The sequence below is a fragment of the Vombatus ursinus genome, unplaced genomic scaffold (genome assembly GCF_900497805.2).
Source record: "Vombatus ursinus unplaced genomic scaffold, bare-nosed wombat genome assembly UNPS02014805.1, whole genome shotgun sequence".
Lineage (NCBI taxonomy): Eukaryota > Metazoa > Chordata > Mammalia > Diprotodontia > Vombatidae > Vombatus > Vombatus ursinus.
The window spans coordinates 7,910,481-7,916,387 of NW_020954583.1; the positions used below are offsets into that span (position 1 = coordinate 7,910,481).

A 5,907-nucleotide genomic window follows, 5' to 3' on the forward strand; every position below is an offset into this window, starting at 1 on the left:
ACTATTGTACTGCTATAAAAAATGACAAGCAGGATGCTCTCAGGAAAACCTGGAAAAATTTACATGAACTGATACGAAGGAAACTGAGCAGTACCAGGAGAATATTATGCACAGTAACAGCAATATTGTACCATGACCAGCTGTGAGTGACTTAGCAATTCTTGTCAATACAACGATCCAAGAAAATTCTGAAGGACTTATGATGAAAAATGCTATCTACCTCCATAGAAAGGATTGTTAATGTCTGAATGCATATAAAATCATGCTTCCAAAAATTCTTTCTTTTTTTAGTTTATATTTTCTTTTTCTTCCACATTAATCAAGTTGTGAAAAAAAGAATCAGAACAAAAGGGGAAAACCATGATGAAGAAAAAAAAAGAGAGAGATAATAGTATGCTTAGATCTTCATTCACACTCCATAGTTCTTTCTCTGGATGTGTACAGCACTTTCCATCACGAGTCCCCTGGAATTGACTTGTATCATTGTATTGCTGAGAAGAGTTAAGTCTATCAAAGTTGATCATTGCAAAATGCCGCTATTATTGTGTACAGTATTCTCTTGGTTCTGCTCACTTCACTCCACAACAGTTCATGTAAGTCTTTCCAAGTTTTTCTGAAATCCACCTGATCTTCAGTTCTCGAAAGACAATCTTATTCTATTACATTCATGTACCACAACTTGTTCAGTCATTCCCCAATTGATGGGCACCCCCTTAATTTCCAATTCTTTGCCACCACAAAAACAACTGATAACATTTTTGTCCTTTCCCCCTTGGTGTAATTGCTGGATCAAAAGGTATATACAGTTATATACACCTTTGGGCATAGTTCCAAATTGTTCTCCAGAATGGTTCAATCAGTTTACAACTCCACCAACAATGCATCAGTGTTCAAAATTTCCCACATCTTCTAAAACATTTATAATTTTTTTTCTGTTTTGACATGTTAGTCAGTCTCATAGGTGTGAGTTGATACCTGCGAGTTGTTTTGATTTGCATTTCTCTAATCAATAGTGATGTAGGGCATTTTTTCAAATGACTATAGAGAGTTTAAATTCCTTTATCTGAAAACTGCTTTTTCATATGCTTTGACCATTTATCAATTGGGGGATGACTTGTATTGTTATAAATTCGACTCATTTCTATACCTTTTTAAAATGAGGGCTTAATCAGAGACAATGGCTGTAAAAATTGTTTCCCAGTTTCTTGCTTCCCTTCTAACCTTGGTTCAATTGACTTTGTTTGTGCAAAACCTTGTTTAATTTAATGTAATCAAAATTATCCATTTTGCATTTCAAAATGTTCTCTATCTTTTGCTTGGTCATAAATTCTTCACTTCTCCATAGATCTGACAGGTAAACAATTCCTAGCTCTTCTAATGTATCATGTACCCATTTTGACCTTATGTTGGTATAACTTGTAAAATGTTGGTCTATGCCTAGTTTCTGCCATACTATTTTCCAGTTTTCCTGGCAGTTTTGTCCAATAGATAGTTTTTTTTTTCCCCAGAAGCTCGAGTCTTAGGGTCTATCAAACAGTAGATTACTATAGTCTTTGAATACTGGGTCTTATATACCTAACCTATTCCACTGATCCACCACTGTATTTTTTAGCCAGTACCAAGTAATTTTGATGATTGCTGCTTTATAATATAGTTTTATACCTGCTATGACTAGTCTAACCTCCCTTGCACTTCTTTTCATTAAGTCCCTTGATATTCTTGACATTTTTTTCAGATTAATTTTGTTTTTTTTTTAGCTCCATAAAATAATTTTGGTAGTTTTATTGCTATGGCACTGAGCAAGTAAATTAATTTAGGTAGAATTGTCATTTTTATTATATTAGCTTGGCTTATCCATGAGCAAGGGATGTTTTTCCAATTATTTAGATCTGACTTTATTGATGTGAAAACTGTTTTGTAATTTTGTTTATATAATTCCTGGCAGGCAGAATTTTTTTTTTTCTGGCAGATAGACTCCCAAAATTTTTATATTGTCTACAGTTATTTTAAATGGAATTTCTCTTTCTATCTCTTGTTGCTGGGCTTTGTTAGCAATATATAGAAATGCCAGTGATTTATATGGGTTTATTTTATATCCTCCAACTTTGCTATAGTTGTTTACTATTTCAAGTAGTTTTATAGTTGATTCTCTAAGTATATCATCAGATCATCTACAAAGATTGATAGCTTTGATTTTTCATTGCCAATTCTAATTCCTTCAATTTCTTTTTCTTCTTCTGTTGTTAAAGCTAACATTTCTATTATAATATTGAATAACATTTATTATAATGGACATCTTTGTTTCACCCCTGATCATTTTTGAAAAGCATCTTGCTCCTCCCCATTATAAATAATGCTTGCTGATAGTTTTAGGTAAATGATACTTATTTTAGGAAAAATTCCACTTATTCCTGTGCTCTCTAGTGTATTCAATAAGAACAGTGCTGTATTTTGTCAAACTTTTTTTTGCATCTATTAAAATAATCATATGATTTCTGTTAAATTTATTATTGGTACGATTAATTTTGCTGATAGTTTTCCTTGTACTGAACCAATCCTTCTTCCCTTGTGTAAATGACACACTGTTCATAGTATACTATCCTCTTGATATGTTGTTGCCATTTCTTTGCTTATATTTCATTTAGAATTTTGGCATCTATATTCATTATGGAAATTGGTCTATAATGTTCTTTCTCTGTTTTGGCTCTTCCTGGTTTAGATATCAGTACCATATGTGTAACATAAAAATAATTTGGTAGGACTCCTTTTCCTATTTTTCCAAAAGTTTATATAATATTTGAAATAGTTTTTCTTTAACTGCTTGGTAAATTCACTTTTTTTTGCAATAATAATGTAGGTAGTTTTATTTTGTGTTTTGGATATGACAAATTAAGATTTCACAAAGAACAGAATGAGTGCAGTAAGACTGAAGCATGTGATGTGTTTCAGTTATTTTTAGGATGTCTTTTTATTTTTTTCTCTCCTGGTTTCTTGTCTTCTGAGCCTGAGTCTTGAACAGGGAGCCATTTGAGGGGGTGTCGGCAATATATGGGCCACGGAGGAAGTGTCAGCAAGCATGAAAAAACAAATCCAGTCATAACAATATAGACTGTCCATCCAAACTGTTCATCCACAAATCCATAGATAAATCCAATTACTGCAGAAAAAAAGAAAAATTCCCTGAAATATCTGTTCATCTAACTTCTGACTCTTATAATCCATCTGCATGGGCAAGGAGCTCAGTCAGTCCAACATAACTGCTTTCTGGGGCAGGCAGCCCTGCAGGTACCCTGAGGAGGGGTGCTTCCTGGATCTGGACTGGGAGCGGCCAGAGTCAACGCCAGGAGAGAGGTCTAGCAGCGACGAAGCCAGAGGGTTTTGGGGAAAGGGCCGAATGGTGCGCCCCGGGTGCACAGATATCTGAATCCCAGACCCCGATGCCCGTCGGTAAATTCACGTCTAAATCCATTTGGCCCTGGAAATTTTTTCTTACAGGATGTTTTGATGTTTTGTTTAATTTCTTTTTCTGATATATTCTTATTTAACTAATTTATTGCCACTTCAGTTGATCTGAGCAGTCTATATATTTGTGAATATTAATCTATTTCACTTAGACTGTCAGATTTATTGGCATACAGTTGGGCAAAATAGCTCTTAATTATAGTTTTAATTTCCTGTTCATTGGAGGTGAATTCACCCTTTTCCTTTTTGATACTAGTAATTTGGTTTTCTTTCATTTTTTTCATCAAGTCAAGTGAAGTTTTATCTTTTTTTTCATAAAAACAGCTCTTAATTTTGTTTATTAGTTAAATAGTTTTTTTCTTTCAATTATATTAATCTCTCCTTTGATCTTCAGAATTTCTAATTGGTCCTTAATAACAGATTTTTAATTTCTTTTTTTTCTAGCTTTTTTAGTTGCTTGCCCCATTCATTGATCTCTTATTTCTCTATTTTATTCATGTAAACATGAGAGATATAAAATTTCCCCTTAAAACTGCTTTGGCAGCATCCCTAAATTTTGGTATGTTGTCTCATTATTGTCATTATTTTAGATGAAATCATTGATTGTTTCTATGATTTGTGTTTGACCCACTTATTATTTTGGTTTAGATTATTTTGTTTACAATTAATTTTTAGTCTATTTTTCCATGGCTCTTTATTACATGTAATTTTTATTGCATCATTGTCTGAAAATGATGCAGTTAATGTTTTTGCCTTTCTGCATTAGACTGTGAGGTTTTTATGCCTTGGTATATGGTCAGTTTTAGTGTAGGTGCTATATACCACTGACAAAAAGGTATATTCTTTTCTATTTGCATTCACTTTTTTCCAGAGGTCTACCATATCTAACTTTTCTAAAATTCTATTCACCTTCTTAACTTTTTTCTTGTTTATTTTGTGGTTAGATTAATCTGCTTCTGAGAGGGGGTAATTGAGGTCTCTCACTAGTATAGTTTTACTGTCTGTTTCTTTCTATCACTCACTTAACTTGTTCTTTAAGAATGTAGATGTTATACTTGGTACATATATGTTGAGTATCACTAATACTTCATTGAATATGGTACCTTTAACAAGATGTAGTTTCCTTCCTTATCTTTTTCACTTAGTTCTATTTTTGTTTTTGCTTTGTTTTAGGTAAGGATCGCTATCTTTTTTTTTTCACTTCTACTGAAGTATAATATATTCTGTTCCAGCCTTTTGTTTTGATTCTTTGTGTTTCTCTCTGCTTCAGATGTGTTTCTTGTAAACAGTATTTTCTAGGATTATGGTTTTTTTCATCTAATTTGCTATCCACTTCTGTCTTATGGAAGAGTTCATCCCATTCATTTTAACAGTTGTGATTACTGACTGTGTCTTTCTCTCTATCCTATTTCCCACCTGCTTTTTTCTCTCCTTTCTTCCTTTCCCTTCTCATTAGTGTTTTGCTTCAGACCACCAATGCCCTCAATCTGTTTTCCCTTCTATCAGCTTCCCTCCCTTTTCTTTCTCCTTTCTTCTTCTTCTTCCTTCTATAGTAATATATATTTCTATAAGCAACTGAATGTGTATTTTATTCCCTGTTTGAGCAAAATCCAATGAGCATAAGGTTCAAACAATGCTCACTACATCTGCCCTTCTTTCCTTCTGCTGTAATAAGTCTTTGCTCCTCTTCATGTGATGTAACTAATCCTATTCTTTCTCCTTTCTTCTTCTCCCATACAATCCACACCATTTAGTTAATTAATTTTTTATAACCACATCAAAGTCAACTTATACCCACACTCTCTATCTACGTATACCCGTGACTAAATGCTATAATACAGGCAGAGTTCTCAAGAGTTACAAGTGTCATCTTCCATGAAGGGATGTAAACAGTTTGACTTTATTGAATAACTTGTTTTTTTTTTCCTGTTTACCTTTTTATGCTTCCCTTGAATCTTATATTTGAAGATCAAATTTCTGTTCAGCTCTGTTTTTTTTTTCATCAGTAATGATTGAAAGTCCTTTATTTCATTGGATGTCCATCTTTTCCCCTGAAAAAAATTATGATTTTTTTTTCTGGGTAGTTGATTCTTGTTTGTAATTCAAGATACTTTGTCTTTCTTAATATCATATTCCAAGCTTTCTTATCCCTTAATGTAGAAGGTTTTAAGTCCTGTGTTGTCCTGACTGTGATTCTACCATATTTAAATTGTTTCTTTTTGTCTGATTGTAATATTTTCTTCAATTCTCTCCTATAATATTCCTTGGAGTTTTTATTTTTGGATTTCTTTTAGGAGGTGATTGGTGAATTCTTTCAATGGCAATTTTACCCTGTGGTTCTAGGATATTATGGCTGTTTTCCTGGATAATTTCTTGTAAGATGCCATCCATGTCTTTCAGGGAATCCAATAATTCTTAAATTATCTCTCCTGAATTTATTTTCCG

The 5,907-nt window shown here is 33.0% G+C and overlaps 1 pseudogene; it reads right to left on the reverse strand.

Moving 5' to 3' along the window:
- Positions 1-2,945: 2,945 nt before the first annotated feature.
- Positions 2,946-3,255, reverse strand: LOC114051710 (annotated as a pseudogene).
- Between the last annotated feature and the right edge of the window lie 2,652 nt (positions 3,256-5,907).